Here is an 8,167-nt window from a genome sequence, read left to right on the forward strand (position 1 = left end):
TTTTTCCCCTTCTGGATAGTGGGCCCTCTCACCATAAACCTCTGGACAGTTTCTTGCTGTGAAGGATTCCTCTTTCCATGCTTCTGTAACCAAGTGCCATTCAATGGAGTTTCTTGTGTGTTAGTACTTCTTGTAAAAGATTCAATCATTTTTCTTGATCAGCCCCTCTTGAACTCAACTCCTATAACATCCCACCTTTGTGTATCTTCTCTTTCCCTTTCGCAGGGATTTTGTTTTGTTCACTGATGCATCCCCAACATCTGGAACATGACCTCATATTACTGTTACATAATAAATTTCCAGTCCCCAATTTATGATGGTTCAACCTAGGATTTTTGACTTCACCATAGTGCAAAAGTGATATACATTTAGTAGAAACCATACTTTAAATTTTGATCTTTTCCTGGGTAGCTGATGGTTTTCCAATACCAGTGTCTCTGGAGATGCTTGTTTGGCACCACAGCGCATCACAATCAGGAGTGGAGGCAACAGATCCACTACCATGTACTGTATTCAATAAATGACATGAGATATTCAACGCTTTGCTATAAAATAGGTTTGTTTTAAATAATGTGCTTGACTGTAAGGTAATGTGAGTGTTCTCAGCCTGTTTAAGGTCAGCAAAGTCAAGCTATGATGTTCAGTAGGTTAGATTATTAAGTGGATTTTTGACTTAACAATTTTTTAAAATTTATAATGGATTTATCAGGATATAGCCCTATTGTAATTCAAGGAGCATCTGTGCTTGTTGAAGTAGCAAATGAATGAATGAACCATCACTGTCCATCCCTTCCCCCCTATCTCTTATAGCTCTGCATCATTACCTTCTAATAATTAATCCTCTTTCACAAGAGAGCAAAGCTTTGTACAACCAGCATTAGAGTGGGGAAAAATAAGGGATCTTGCAATAGGGAAGTCACTCTCAGAGAAGGAAACCAGACGGAGTCTTATGACACACAGCTCTTGGTTGAGATTTCCATCCTCCACCTTACCACTTCCAGAACTTCTCTCCTTAAAATCATGAGTTAGCAGAAGAGACAGGAGATTGCTCCCTCCCAAACCACGTCACCCTAGTTCTTTCTGCTACACCTCTTTCAACAGCAAGGAACTCCTCCCAACAAGATTGACACAAACACACAGGCCTGACCCTCTTAGAAAGGCAACAGGGGAAAGAGGTGAACAAAATAAACCACCTGTTGTCAGAAAAATGGGTTTTTTGGTGGGGAATTGTACTTTGGGGTACAATTTGGTGTGTCCTCTGATATTCGCTAGCAGGCATTCCTGCATCCCTGACTGCCTTATGAAACTGTTGAATTCCTTTGTGCATTAGTTGGCAAGCATGAGTGAAAACTTGGTGCAGCTTAGCCCTTTCCTGCACTACTCAATATGATCTGAACTCTTTCAGAGGAGTCCCTCTGTGGCTGAGGTGCACTTGGGTGCACACCATGTACCAACCCACCGGGGTCATTTGCAGCGATTCACTCCCAAGTCCACACCTTCAACTCCATCACTTTGAACTATTCTACCAAGAAGATTTTAAATTCCAACCAAGATACCCAGTGCTTATCCACAGTATCCTCCCGCTCTGACCACTCCTATTTAGACTTTGTCTTCCTTGATGGACTCCCCATTCCTCCCACCTCCTGATGTACCTGGACCACAACATCACTCTCTTGAACCACACCACCAGCACTTCCCTCAATTTCTCCCTGAGTCACCCCTCTGCCATGCTGGGTTCCTATTGCCTGACCCAAACCATCCCATCTTATCCTCTGTTCTGGTGTCAGCATCCCACAGATTGTTGGGATCCCCAGGCACACTGCTGCCTCAGAGGCTTCACACTGGACTGCTTGTCCTCCCTGCCCCACCCCCATAGTAATTTGGCAAGCTCCATCACTTCCTTCAATTTAAGTCATGGTCCCGCTGGATATTAAATCACAACTCCTTCACATGACATCTGCTTTCTATTATCCTGATGTTATTTCCGTATAGCATCTCACCTTCTGGCATTTCATTTCACTTACTAGTTATATTTTTCTTTATCTTCAGTTCCTCTCCCAACTAGGATACTTCCCAAAGACAGGTCTTTTGTTTTGTTCCTGATGTATCCCCAACTCTCAAAAAAAGTGTCAGCACAAAGTGGATGTTCAAGGGCTGTAGTTGTAGTTCAGTGGTAGAGCGCTTGCCTAGTATGTGTGAGGCACTGGCTTCAATTCTCAGCACTGCATATAAATAAATAAAATAAAGGCCCATTAACAACTCAAAAAATATTTTTTAAAAAAGTGGATGCTCAATAAATACCTTTTAAATACATAAATGAGTGAATCATTGGTTTCCAAGACTGTATGTTCCCTTATAGTAGGCTCAGCCAGCTGGCCTCTTTCTCTGGAGTTCTTTTTGTCACTTCAAATGTGACTCCCCTTTACTATTCTCCTCCTCACTTTTAGATATGATGTCTGTATGTATTTTATAATGAAAATGAAATTGGCTATGGGCCTGCCAAATTCCCTTTCCTCCAACAAGCATCTTTACTTCTACCCACCTACCCTCCTTCTTCTCCACCTCATTAGTAAAGACCTGCATCTTTCTTTCTTTCAGTGTCTGAAATATCCACCTGTGCTTCTGATGATCTGTCCCCCCAGGTTTTCATGAGGGAAGGTCTTAGTCAATTTTCCAGTGGGGTCTGCACCTGGAAGAAAGCACTATTCCTTCTGTGAGAAGAAATAAAAAAGAGGATTTCTTATACTCCAGGGTTAGAGAGAAGGTGGCAGAGGAAGGTGGCTCCAGTGTTTGCAGATGAGCCAGGGTCCTTAATGTCCGGCCTCAGAGATTCTGAAAATGTTGGAATTGGGGAAAGAGGTGGAGAGGGGGCAAAGACTGGAGGTTTAGGTAGCTGAATTGCTGAGAGCAGGAAGTTCAGACCTGAAAGGAAATGGACCTGCCACCATGGGACAGGAAGAGAGAGACCTCTGAGAGGAGGACACCAAGGTGAGGATCCAGGGAGAGGCAGAATCTAAACATATCCCTCTCACGGAGGAAACAGCACCAGAGCTGGAGTACAGAGGAGACCCCCACCAGCAACCTCACAATAAGGGGGTCCTATCCAGCCCCATCTCCTCCCAACTTTCCAACATTGGGAGCAACAGTGACCACCAAAGAGTCAGTGCCACCTTGTGGCCACAACAGCAACTACAGGGGCAGACCCTGGGCTGTGCCCTTCTTTCCTTCCTCTGCTGACTCAAGACTGGGTAACGCTGAGCTTGAGTAACTCCTGGGGTGCCCTTTTTAATCACAGGAACGTTGGGGAAGAAAGACATTAGTGCAATGACAAAATGGAGACCATCTATTCTGAATTTAAATATGGTGACATTTTATACCTGTCATCCTGGTGAAAAAAGAGTTCCTCCTCTTCAGTTTCTCTTTACTATCAGTTCCTTCCATCTCTTCCACCGAGAACATAAAAAAGTCCCATTCTAACAAATTAAAAAGGAAAAAAATACTTAGACTGCCACCCCTTGAAATAACTGTCTTGTCTCCTTTTTAAAATTTGGGGTAAAGCAAACAATAACATAAAAATTCTCCATTTTAACATTTTTAAGTTCAAGCTCAGCAGCATTAAGCACATTGATTTTGTGCAGTCATTACCACCATCCAGTTCTAGAAATTTTCATCTTCCCAAATTTAAACCACCATTCAACAATTCCCACTTCCCTCCTCTCTTAGCCCCTGACAACCACATTCTGCTTTCTCTCTCTTTTGTCTATTCTCCACCACTTACCATGGCTTTACTGAGGACCTAGGAAGGGAGAAAATATGGACTGCCCCAATTCTGGGCTTATTTCTAGATGATGCTTTATAGGTAATATTTATTTTTTTATCACACTCTGTGTTTTCTGACTTGCCTTTTTGCAATATAAAAACATGAAAAAAGAATAAACATTGATAGTCTTTGGAAAAAAAGAGATGGATGGGTGTTTATGAAGCAGATGGCTGGGATAGGCAGGGAAGGTATTCCTGGCAAAGAAAGCAGCAGAGGCATCTGGGTGAACAGGGCAGCATCCCAGGCGCAGTGCAATTTGGTCAAATTGACCAGAGCTCAGGGGACAGTGAGGAGAGGGTGCAGCATTTAGGCTGCCTGCAAGGTGGGTAGAGGTAAGGTCTGAGAAGCTCTACCACGCAAGTGGTCTGCCTTTTTAGATAGTAGGAGACAAAGGTTTTAAACAGAGGTAAATAATCAGAAATTGCTTTAGAAAGAAAATCCCGATATATGAATTGTGGTGAAAGGATGAGAAGGGAGTAGAAGAGGGAGAGGAGAGAGGATGCAAGTGAGGAGATACCACAATAGCCCAGGTGAGGGATGCTGAGGACCTGAGATGAGAGGAGGGGTAGGAAGAAGTGAATGGATAAGACAGGTATCAAGAATAGGAACTGACAGGACCAAGCAGTCGCTAGTCTATTGAAGAGGGAGGGGAAGAGAGCTCTTGGGTAGAGTGGTTAAGTGAATAGTGGTTTGATCACTGATCTAGAAATGGATGAAGGGGAGTAGATTTGGGGAGAAAGTCCATGATTCACTTTGGAACATGCTTAGTTCTGGATTCTGGGAGTCTTTCAAGAGAAGAGCAGTTAGGTAATTCTATGGTGCAAGTAGAGAGCTAATGAAGGACCGCAGGGCTACAGGTATAAATGAGGAGTGGAGAACACATGGGTAGTGGCTAAAGCCATAGTAGTGGATGGGACCACCTGAAGACACATAAGGAGAAGAGAGACCCAATAACAGAAGCCAATCTAATAGATATAAACACTGGATTAAAAAGGACTTATTGGAAACCTGATGAGTAAGTCACAGAATAAAGAGCAAAATAACCAGGTCTCAGAGCAGAAGGAAGGAAGAGAGCTCCAGGGTCTTGGGGAGATCTGTGCCTTGCCATGTAGGCTGCTGCCCTCAGTTCACCCACTTTCAACTGCCTGCCATGCCATGTGTCCCCACTCAAGACTTAAATTCCTGGGAGGCATCATTGCTTATTCCATCCTGTGTTATATTCCCCATCCTGAGGTGAGAGGGTCAATATCCTATCTTAGCACACCCACCAAAACCCCAGGAACTATGTAAGGAACCAGTGAGGGCAACTGAGACATGATACCCAGGGACAGAGAGAAGCCCAGGAAGGGGAGTGTTAAGCAGGGAGGGTGTATTGTGTAGAATGCCACACACAGGGACAGATCCAGTAAGACGAAGAGCAAGAATCATAACTTATTTTGGCAACTAGAACATCAGTGATAAATTTTGCCCTCGTGTAATTGGAAAGTAGAAGGGATGGCTAATCGCAGTGGGTTGAAGAGTGAATGGAAAGAAAAAAATGAATTGAGCGTTCACTAGTGTGTGGGGGAGGAGGAGAATTTGGGGTATGAATGACAGAGATGTGAGGACATTTATAGCCTGTAGAGAAAGGATCAATTGGAGGTATAGTTGGAAAATAGAGAAAAATACTCAAAAGAGAAATCATGGCTACAGGGAAGTTCCAGGGAGAGAGGGATCACAGATTACTCTAAAGCAAAGAAGAGACACACGATTCTCTATGACTGGAGAGAGGGAGGTGAGGGTGGCTGTGTTGTAAATAAGTGTGATATAATCCCATTTTTGTTTTTAAAAAATGTATCCATGTGCATATTAACAGTTCTATCCAAAATACTTTACTTCTATTGCCGTGTGACTAGACACCATGCAGGATGTTTTGAGAGAGCTGAGCCTGACCACCTTCCTCGTTTTTTTTTTTTTCTCCTGTAGGACCCACATTCATCTGCTGAAGTGGGGTGGTGCGTTGTGGCCAGCTGGCTTGGGAAAATAACTTCTAAAATTTGTTTAGAAGTTATATAGCATTAAGCTTTCATTGTGACTACATTTCAGAGAAATGCACTAAGCATTATGTGACTTGCCAGTAAGATTAACAAAAAAAGGCTCAGGGAAGAGTAATCATTTAGGAATTCAGCTGTTATTAAGAGTAAATGGAGAGGCTCCGTGGTGGTGGAGGCTGTGGAGGCCAGGGAGAAAGATGGCGTAATGAGCGTTCTACAGAAGAGCATGGCTGCCGCTGCTGCTGTCAGTCCCAGTGACTACCCGCAGCCTGCTGCTGCCACCACCCAGGACTCCCAGCCATCTCCCCTGGCTCTGTTTGCTGTAACATGTAGCAAAATTGGTCCTCCAGCTGTTGAAGCTTGCTGTGACACCTCCTGCACCCCGCCAGCCCACACCATGGAAACTGGTCCTATCAAACTGCCCCTCTTGCTCTCAGTCCTGGCAAGAATAGCTTTGGCATCTTGTCCTTCAAAGAAAATACATCTCAGATCCAGGGGTCACACCTGAGCACCTCCTATCCTGGAGGGTGTTCACTATCCAGAACTCCACCATGATCAGCACAGGGAACCTGTCAGTCGCCAATATCCAATACCAGGCGGTCCCTCAGATTTAGGCAAGCAGTCCCCAACCATCCAGGTGCAGCCCAATCTCACCAACCAGATGCAGATAATCCCAGGTATTAAGCAGGCCATCATCACCCCCTCACCGTCCAGTCACAAGCCTGCCCCCATCATTCCAGCCCCTGTCCAGAAGTTGAGTACAACTACTACCCCCGTGCAGAGCGGGGCCAATGTGGTAAAGTTGATAGACAGGTGGAGTCGGCACAGTCACACTCACCCTGCCCGTCAACAACCTTGTGAACGCCAGTTACAGCTCCTCACCGAAAGCCCTCCCACTCCTCTAAGACTAACAAGAAAGCCAGGAAGCAGAGCCTTCCTGCCTCCCAGCCATCCATGGCTGTGGCTAAACTCGTGGAGACGGTGCTCACTGAGACCATGGCAGACAACATCATCCAGGCAGGAAACAACCTGATGATTGTTCAGAGCCCTGGGGGCGGCCAGCCAGCTGTGGCCCAGCAAGTCCAGGTGGAGTCCCGCAAGGCCGAACAACAGCAGGTGGTGCAGACCCCCCAGCAGACTGCGGGTAGTGCAGGCTGCATTTGCCACCCTCCCCTCCATCCCCCAGAAGCCCTCCCAGAAATTTCAGATCCAGATGGCTGAGTCAATGCCTACTCAGGTACGGTACTCCCTCTGCCCTTCCTCCCTCTTCCGCTCTGATCACCCCTCAGCTTGCTTTTGAAGGTGAGGTGGATCATCTCCTGATTTGATCAGGGTTTTGGAGTCAATATCATTTGGGATGGGCAGGAAGTGGACATTTCTGTCTGACAAACAAGCTCTCTTCAGATCTTGGACCAAGTACTGCTTATCTGTAGAAAACAGATGAAATATAGATTTATTTTGATCCTTTTTAAAAATTAAAAAAAAAGAATAAATGGAAAAACAAATAAAATTTTCCAGGGTGTGGGGTCCAGGGAGTGATCATGAGAACAGTTTGCCTTCATGAGTAATGGAAATTGTTGAGTCAAAAGAGTTTAAGGACAGCTAGAGGCCAGGTTTTAGGGGACTGTCCAGGACAGGGTATAATAGATGCTACAGGGACAAGGCAGGTCATGTAACTGATCTGTGTGCCTGATACAGCCACCTTCACAGGGCAAGTGGTGGGGACCACACAGAAAGGACTAGGACCAGTTATTTACTACCCTTAGAGAGGATGGGCTCAGTGTGGTCAGTGCTTCCAGATTTTTGAAAGAAATCAGATACCTATATTTTGTGTGAAATCTTTCACTTTTTTTTCTTTTAACAATTATAGGTTCACTTAAAAAACATTTTAAAAATGCTTTCTAAAGAGCATAGTACAAACAAAGTAACACCTAGTGCACAGAATTTAGTTCTTGGATCACATGGTTCTATTTAGATATTCCCTGTAAATAGGGTGCTATGTCCTGAATGTTTGTGTTGAAATCCCAACTCCCAAGTCAATGGTGTTAGGAGGTGAGGTCTTCAGAAGGTTATTAGCTCATAAGATCTCTACCCTTATAAATGGGATTATTGTCCTTGTCAAAAAAGTGCCAGAGAGCTGCTTTGCCCCTTCTGCCATGTGAGGACATACAAGAAGGAACCATCTCTGAATCAGACCCCAGATTGGCCAGCACCTTGGTCTTAGACTTCCCAGTATCCAGAAGGGTGAGGAGTGGGTTTCCGTTGGTTATAAACGGTCTGTGGTATTTTGTGATGGCAGCCCAAACAGATGAAG

The 8,167-nt window shown here is 44.7% G+C and overlaps 1 pseudogene; it reads left to right on the forward strand.

Annotated features, from left to right (window-relative positions):
* The first annotated feature begins 6,058 nt into the window (after positions 1-6,058).
* Positions 6,059-7,153, forward strand: LOC124989257 (transcription factor Sp2-like; annotated as a pseudogene).
* The last annotated feature ends 1,014 nt before the right edge of the window (positions 7,154-8,167 follow it).

Source organism: Sciurus carolinensis, chromosome 7 (assembly GCF_902686445.1).
Source record: "Sciurus carolinensis chromosome 7, mSciCar1.2, whole genome shotgun sequence".
NCBI lineage: Eukaryota > Metazoa > Chordata > Mammalia > Rodentia > Sciuridae > Sciurus > Sciurus carolinensis.